The sequence below is a fragment of the Pelobates fuscus genome, chromosome 13 (genome assembly GCF_036172605.1).
Source record: "Pelobates fuscus isolate aPelFus1 chromosome 13, aPelFus1.pri, whole genome shotgun sequence".
NCBI classification, from domain to species: domain Eukaryota; kingdom Metazoa; phylum Chordata; class Amphibia; order Anura; family Pelobatidae; genus Pelobates; species Pelobates fuscus.
In genome coordinates, this window is record NC_086329.1 from 55,892,376 (window position 1) to 55,901,990 (window position 9,615).

Sequence of the window (9,615 nt, forward strand, 5' to 3'; positions counted from 1 at the left end):
AAAAAAATGCTTTTCAAAAACTGTTCTTGAAACAAATGTATAAGTACGAGAAAAATTACTTTCATCGTCGCCAAATAGGTTTCACTTATATTGTAGGTGATAATTCGTGTGCAGGGAGAGATTGTCCCTTTCATTTTTTCCTACTTATTAAAAAGGACTGTAGAGATACTTTATTGAAAGTGGAGCTAAAACTAATTAAAACCCTGGATCAAATTATTTCAAAGCTAGTGCTGAGATGGGACCAAATGGCTCCTTTCACCTTCTGCATTTTGTTGGCTTTTTTGACATTATTGTTTTTTTTTCCATTTAATCAACTGTGTTCCCCCAAGGCTGAATATGATTAAAACATGTCAGTTGTGAATTCTGCTAATTATTTATTCTCCTCTGTAAGGGTTCCAAATTTTTACAGCTGTGATAATACAAAATGTACTATATCTTTGGCAATTGATTACCAAAGTGCCCATCTATTAGATCGCTGATTATTAAGTTGACATATGTGGAGGTATATATAAAATGCTGACCATCCCGATAGTAATACAATTATAATTGTTGTTAAAAATGTCTTATATTTGGTATTCTCACTGACATTGTACAAGTAATTTAAGTTTTAGTTTATGTGTGGTAATTCCTAGGGATATGTCAATGAGGCATTTCAGTTCAGATTAAGTTCATCCATGTAATCATTTTGGATGACACAATTTGGACTAACAAAAGGATGCAAATATAATCCAATTAGTGTACTACAAAATATACACATAATATAACTATTATATATGCGTTTTGCAATACTCTGATAAGTGCAATTTACTGCTATTTGGTATACAGATCAAGTAAGAAAAAGTCACCATTAGAAACAAAAAAAACTGTAAAAAACAACAAAAAAACATTTATTTTGTATTTATAATTGAGTAAATATTATATAAATATAGACTTTTTTTACTGTTACTAATTTTTTCCCCTCTTTCGGTTACTTGCTCTGTTAATAAAATCAAAATTGAATGGGTGTTCCCTAAAAATCATCTCTTTTTTTGGACTGAACTATGAATCACAAATAAAACAAAACTGTTCATCCATTGTCTGTTTTGTTTGTTTCATGCTTTGTTCATACATAGCGTTTCAGAGCTACACAATTTGGAAGAACCATTAACTGCCCATAACTTGGACAAATCACAGATCTTTTGAAAACCAAATGCTCACATTTCTTTGTATCTATCACAAGATACTGATATGACTGCTTTGTTTTCCATTTGTCTAGCTAATATGCAAACACTCAAAATTTGCTTCAGCACATCCTTAGGCACATCAATTTGGAGCTAATAACAAGCTCCACAAATTGTAAGTGCAATTCCTTTTATTTCACCATATTAAAACTTACTATAAGATATTCAGCTTTTTGCCTGCTTTGTTATGTTCCATATTGACCCATTCTGACCTCTATTGGAGGACATTTTTAAGGCAATGCTTCCCTCCTCTTGCACGATAACTATCAACGACCGGAAATGAGAGACTCTGATTTTGGTTGTTCAAGCAGTCTATCTTAACAAGCGCTAGAAACCTCACACCGTTTATTACTCCGAGTTAACACATTACAGAATCTATAACATGCAATGCTAATTTACATTCTTGAAATTAAAACCCATAGACTTTTCCTATTCTGGGGACTTGTGAACAAGTACCAGGCAACCTGTCCTATCAAGAAAAATGATATATTCAGTATACAATAGGTTCTCTCTAAAATGAACACAAAAGCAGAAAGAACAATAACTATGGTAGCTTGTAACCTATTTGCTTGAAGAACACTTATTTATAAGCAACCTTTCCCATTCAGATCTGCCTTGTAATATACTATTAGTATTGTGGGTTGGACCAATAGTATATTACAAGATAGTTTTAAATTGCTGAAGGAATAAATAAAAATAAAAAAAATAGTTTGAAAAGCATGTAATGGAGACATTGACTATTTCTCATAAATCTTATATATCACAACTCTCCTGTGTTTGCAAAGTTAAATGGAAGGCATTAGAAGAAATGTGTTTTGCACCATATCTGGCACTGAAAAGGTTAAAGCCCAATTAATGACGTCTTGCTAACAGTATAGCTTAATAATGAACAATGAACTAAAGTCCCATAATAGCATGCCATTATGATTTTCCCACAGCTCATAGAATACTTCTCCTTGACTTTCCACCCTCCATTAACAGAGGAATTTTAAATGATTATATTAATGCACTCACATTTTTGCATTTAACCCCATTGTAATTTCATTTAATTTAAGACGAGATCCAATAAAGCACTAGGTGGATTTCTGTAGATTTGTTTAAAGCTGTTTTTTTTTTTTTTTCTGAAACCTGTCAACCTGTCCAAAAGGGTTGTTAGTAACTGACAGATTGAAAGTCTCTCGGTGGAAGAAATTGCATCTAATTAGGGATGTTAAACTATGACAAATACATTTAAACTGTCAAGTAACAATCTTTATCACATACGCAGCAAACTGCTTGTCACAAATTTTTTATAACAAAGATTTATTTAGTTTAGGTTTCAAACCACATAAGGGTAACTTGAGTAAAAGAACAGGTGCCTAATCTGTATAGGTTGTGACCTTTAATCACTCCATCTACATTTACAAGTAGTGATACAGGTAACATTTAATTTTAAAGAGGGAATTTTAAAACATGTTGTTAAGACCTGCAGTGGTTATGGTACTGCGGCCTTCTATTCCTTTCCCAACAGCTGAGCATAAGTGATTATAGCTGCAGCAGGGAGTAGAGGAATAGTAGAGATGAATACAGCTTCCAAGACGATTCTTCCCAGCAAATAGAATATCCCCCAACCATGAGCCTAGACTTCATGAAGGGTGTAACAGGAATGATCTTTATTGAAACAGGCTGGCTTTTATGAGAAATCCTCCTGCAAGAGGACCTCCCATAGCAAACAAATACATTAACCAATCATTATACAGTATTTCACTAATATACGCCTTGCCTCTGCCTGGGAGATATTGAGATAAGTTAAGGAATAAATCAATTATCTCCAGGCAAAGGGCACACAATTTCCCCAAAAGCTAGAACATCCCTTTCCCCACAAGGTATCCCCACAAAATACATATCCCCTGATAGCCCCGATCTGGGGGACAAACATATCCAAATTTCACCCAGATCGGTTCAGGGGTTCTTGAAAAGTGTGGAAGTCATGTTTTACCGACCACACACGAGGCTCCTGCCCAAAACAGTTCCACGAATTCAGCCTGTGCGGTCGGTCAATGAGGAAAAAGGTGAAAAGCGAGCAAAATACCAAATAGATCCTCCTGGCTCATAGCAGCAATTGTTCCCCTTGTCTGCACGAACATAACTACCAAATTGTCAGGGTACCTGAAGTCTCTACCTCGGAGGAGGTTAGACTTTCTAACGGCCGTCCTCTCAGGGGGACTGATGCACCCAATCCTCACAGCTCTCATAACCGTTTACACGCCGGCCACGATAGCCCCGCTTCCTTTTATGACGCGGCGCTCAGGAGCCGACGTCATGACGGCAATCACGTCCCGACCTGTCAATCTAGTTCCGAACAACGAATCAGGGCTCGGCAGGGGCAGAGTCATCAATCAAAGAGCTAGGTATAAAATAGGGATGTGTGTAATGGTTCATTGCCCTGTCGTGGTTCTAGCTTGTCTGGTCACTCAGTGCTCTTATTACTATTGTCTCTTTGGTTCTGACTCGGCTTGTACTTTCGTTCCTGCTTATCTCTCGTGTCCTTTGACCTCGGCTCGTCTCTCGCTTACCTGTTCTCTCGTTCCCTCGACCTCGGCTTGTCTCTGACCATTCTTTGCTTTCTCCTTACATGAGTCCGGCCATTCTAAGGTCCGGTATACGTACCTAGCTCCTGTTTGTATTCTGCGTGTTGGATCCCTGTCCCGATCTTGACACAAATGCCGCTCTTCTGGCTGTTCGGTAAGTGGGGGAAGCTGGTGTTCGGTAGTTTTAGCGGTGGTTTGTGAGGTTGAGTGTCCGATTTTAGTTCCAGACAATCGACGACCAAGTCCTGCTGGCTCCCCCCGTGCGAACAAGATGGCCGCCGTTTTCTTTTCCACGTGGCGTTCGGCTATACGAACAGTGGCAACCCAGGAAACACTTAATCAACGGTGCTTTTGAACTTAACAAGCCAGGAGGGTGGTCGGTGTTCGGTAGTTTCAAACTGCCGAACTAATAACCCATATTTATACAGCAAATTGAGAAAACACACGAATACAGAAAAGTTTTTTGAAATATAGTCAATTTTCTTCACACTTGTCTCTCCCATGTTTCTCTTCAAAATGTACTTATTGCTTTGTAAATAAATATTCCATATTAATTAAGTATGATTGATTGATCACTATTAAGCAACTCAAACATTTATAGATAGTTAAGATGGCACCAGTAAGCATATAAGCACACATAGCACATATTACTAGATGCAGGCTTGAAGGCCACAATTGCTAGATGCAGGCTTGAAGGCTTAATGCCACAGCTATTAAGAGCTGACACAGCACTACAGCTGTTTACTAAGCTGACACAGCACTATAAGCTGACACAGCACTTCAGCAGTTTGAGAAACTTATGTTGCTAACAAAAACTTATTTTGCCATCTCTAGAACAGTACAAAGAAAGCTTGTAGATAAGCGATAATTAACCGCACAAGACTTGGCATAAGTTCTGGTGGTCCTGAACAGTCTGGCCAACTGCCAGGTCCATCCAGCTGCTTGTATCAAGGTCTTTTGCTGGGCTGCACTGATAAGGAACTATTGACTGTCCTTGAAGACAGGTATATAAGACTAAAGAAATCTTGCGCTCCCTTGGTGTAGTGTTAATTCTTATATTCAGCTTGGTCTTTGTGTGATTTCTCTTTCCTATAACTCAATGTACTCTATCCGAACTGGGTTGTGTGCCCGCCAATATTGCTATAATCCTTATGAAGTATTGATTATTACTGTTTGGATATTGGTGCTTCATGAATTTAATGATTAGGCACAACAGTTGGTAAATCAGGTGTGTGATTTGTGGAGTCGAGATTGGTCCTTGAAATATTTGTGGTGAATTTTGAGTGTAAGGAGGTTAAAATTAAGATAATTCCTAGAGAGGTCAGGAGTCTGAGAATAGTGTGTCAGCCAGCAGGGGTACCTAGTATCACCCGTTAGTACAGATATTAGTAGTTAGTACAGATATCGCCTTGTCTCTTTGACAGTTAGTATGACCTGTTTAAAAATAAAAATAAAGTTGTGTGTGTGTAATAGGGCGATTCATAAAATTAAAATTGAATTTAAAATGTGTGAAAGGAAACATTTGGTCAAGATAAGCCTTATTACCTGATACTATATTTTAATTTTGTTTTTAACCTGTTTTTAAAAATATCATCTGGATTTAAATAATTTGGAATAACTTTGATTTTGAAGACTTCCTGTACATCTTTGAAGGGTAATACCAACCTAGAAATTTGTATCTGCTTTGCAAATAGAGCCTATTTTTCTAATAATTTGTTTATATAAGCATACTATGCTATTTTGCATTCTCTCCTATTTTTCCATATAACAGCACCAAGTAAAGCACAAGAAGGCCCCTGAAGGGATTCCCACGATATCAAAGTCTCCACAGGCCATCATGATTGTTCCACTTGAGAGTTAGCAATTCTACCATTATTTCATCTTTTGTATTACATTTTATCCCTCAGGTTGGATTTTTAGATTGTCTGCAATATAATGATTTTTATGTTTTTACTTTTGAGGTTTTTAGAATATTACAAGGATTTATATTTATAAAGTATTTTTTATTTAGCACATTTTATTTGTCACTTTTTGTGTATTTTAGAAGTTTAGCATCATGTTACTGTAGCACTCCTATCACTGCATTACACTGATATTTTTTTTAATAGCACTGTATCATCAAGAAAACCGAGTTTCCTTTGAGGTTCCATTCATTTATAGCCAACATAATTTTCTTCTCATTCCTATGACATTGTAATTAAATTTAAATTCCATTTAGATTGTATGCTATTGAGTAAATTAAGATATGACAATTGTGAATTTAAATTGATGTCTTGAAACAAGAGAAATCACATTAAATATGATTTTAGTGCGTAGATGAGGCTCAAGTGGTTTAGAACCAGCAGTGAAAAAAAGATTAAAGGGTGTCGTGTGTAGACAATTGGTTGCACTTGGAATATGTAAACTGCTTATCGCAATTCTTATTTTTTTATATTAATTTGATATTTTTGATGTATTAAGTCACTCATACTGATCCAGATTTAGAAATATAGTATTATTTTAATGTTATGTGTTCTCAGTGATGCAAATAGTTTCTACAGTGCTTCACAGTTGCCAATAACTTTTTCTTGTAAGAAATAATTAATTTGCGCAATGGTATATTCATTATATTACAATTCGTTTTTTCAAAAGAGATGAAAAAAATATTCATAATTAATAAGCATTATGCATGTACCCAGGATATTGTCACGATTCTGGGAACCTAACACGCTAACAGGTCAAAGAGAGGAAAAGGTGCAGTATCGGTCCTTAGAATGGCCGGGTTAAGCACACCAAGAATAGTCAGGAGACAAGCCGAGTAAGGGGAGCCAGAAAACAGGAAAACGAGAAACAAGCCGAGGTCAAAGGGATGGAAAATACAGGAGAGTCGCAGAAACAAGCCAAATAATCGGTAACCATAGAGAAACACAAGCAAACAGCAATACAGGTAACCAAAGACCACAACAGGGCACAGAGAGACAGGAAAGATAAGTATTTAAATCCTGTGCTTAATTCTGATTGGATAACTTCCAATCAGAATTAACAATCACATGTGGGGGATATCTATACCTACCACCGTGATTATTGTGCTGTAGCTTTAACGCCGGGTCACGTGAGTGACCCCGGCGTTCAGATATTTGTGCCGGCTCCCAGCGTGCAGCGTTATACATAGTGCCGCTGGGAGGAGGAGAGGAGGACGCGAGCGGCGTGTCAGGAAGAGAGGACCCCGCTCGCTGACAGGTAAGGGGACATAACCCCCCCTCGAGGACCGCCCGGAGGGCGGGAAGCCGAAGGCTTCAAAGGAAACCGTGCATGAAAGGAGCGGATCAAAGAGGGCGCATCCAAATCAGAGACAGAAACCCAAGACCGCTCCTCAGGGTCGTAACCCTTCCAATCAACTAGGTACTGCAACCGACCTCGAGGGAAACAAGTATCAAGGAGACTAGCCACCTCGTACACGTCACTAGAGACCGCGCGGGGGGCATCGGAACGCCTGAGAGACCCAGAGAACCGATTACAGAGTAAGGGCTTCAAAAGGGAGGTGTGAAAAGAGTTGGGTATACGCATGGAAGGAGGCAATGCCAGGGAGTAGGACACAGGATTAATCTTACGCAATACCTTATAGGGGCCATGGAACCTGGGCGTGAATTTCATCGAGGGAACACTGAGGCGGATATTCCTAGAGGACAACCAAACCCTACCACCCGGAGCATAAGAAGGAGCCGCACACCTACGCCGATCAGCGAATCTCTTCTGCGCAACCGCAGCACGAGAGAGAGCAACATGGACCTGATCCCACATCTTCCGTAAGGAGGCGAGGTGCTCGTCCAAAGTGGGCATTCCCTTGTCGGAGAATACACCGGGAAGGACAGAGGGTTGGAACCCATAAGCAACCATAAAAGGACTTAAGCCAGTAGATGAATGAGTCACAGTATTCCTGGCGAATTCAGCCCGGGGAAGAAGACGAGACCAGTTGTTTTGGTGTGCATTCGTGAAGCAGCGTAAATACAATTCCACAGACTGATTGGCCCGTTCAGCAGCTCCAGATTGTGGATGATAGGAGGATGTAAACGACAAGGAGATCCCCATCTCAGCACAAAAGCCCTTCCAAAACCGAGAGACAAATTGAGAACCCCTGTCAGATACGATATCCATTGGTATACCATGCAACCGGAACACCTCTTTGGCAAACACCTGAGCCAACTGAACCGCAGAAGGAAGTTTCTTAAGCGGAATAAAGTGCGCCATTTTAGAGAACCTATCTGTCACAGTCAAAATAACTGTCTGTCCATCAGAGGAAGGAAGATCCACAATAAAATCCATGGACAAGTGGGTCCATGGTTTCTTGGGTACAGATAGGGGCATCAGGAGTCCCCGGGGTTTAACATTAGGCGACTTACACTGTGTACAGACACGACAAGCCTGCACATAATCCACCACGTCTTGTTTAAGTGAAGGCCACCAAAACTGTTGAAGGAGACCCTCGTACGTCTTGGTAATCCCCGGATGACCAGCAGTTTTGGCGGTGTGAAATAAAGCTAACAGCTTTTTTCTGTCTTTTACTTTTACGTATAGTCTACCAACAGGTGTCTCAGAGGGTGCTTGGGCTTGGTATGTCTTGATACTATCAAGGAAAGGAGACGAAATAACCAAACGAGTAGCAGCTATTATCTGAGACATAGGTACAATGGGTTCGGGTGCGGGGGTAATAGACTCCAAAGGTTCGTACTGTCGGGAGATAGCATCAGCTTTGACATTACGGTAACCAGGCCTATATGTAATAACGTACTGAAAGCGTGAAAGAAATAAAGACCATCTAGCCTGCCGAGAGAACAACCTTTTAGCATCTGCTATATAGGAGAGATTCTTGTGATCAGTTATAACCAAAATATTGTGTCTAGATCCCTCTAATAAGTACCTCCATTCTTTAAAAGCCATCACAATAGCCAATAGTTCCCTGTTCCCGACGTCGTAATTCTTTTCTGAATCAGACAGCCTTTTAGAAAAGTAACAACAGGGATGGAGGGGTTCGTCATACGATAATCTTTGGGACAACACTGCTCCTACACCTGATTCAGAAGCGTCCACTTCCATAACAAAGGGAAGGGAAGGATCAGGGTGGTGTAGCACAGGGGCAGTGGCAAATGCCTTTTTGAGAGTCTCGAAGGCCTCAAGGGCTTCAGGAGTCCAAACCCTGGGGTGCAAACCTTTTTTAGTTAGTTTCGTAATAGGGGAAATAAGTGGTGAAAAGTATTTAATAAACTTCCGATAATAATTGGCAAACCCTATAAAGCGCTGTATCGCTTTAAGTCCTTGGGAAAGAGGCCAGGACAGTATGGCTTCCAACTTAGAGGGATCCATGCTGAATTCCTGTTCAGAAATGACATACCCTAGGAATTGCACAGAAGTCTGGTCGAACAAACATTTTTCTAACTTGCAATAAAGATCGTTCTGCAACAATTTCTTAAGCACCATCCTCACATGAGTATGGTGTGACTTTAAATCAGGAGAATATACAAGTATGTCATCAAGGTATACCACGGCACAGACGTGCAGTAGATCCCTAAGGACATCATTTATGAGGTCCTGAAACACAGCAGGAGCATTACACAGTCCAAAAGGCATGACTAGATACTCATAAAGTCCACTACGTGTATTGAACGCTGTTTTCCACTCATCATTCTCCTTTATACGAACAAGGTTATAAGCCCCCCTGAGGTCTAGTTTAGTAAAATATCTAGAACCTTTGACACGATCAAACAACTCAGTGATGAGAGGGATAGGATAGGCGTTCTTGATTGTTATATTGTTCAGGCCCCTGTAATCTATGCATGGCCTTAAGTCAC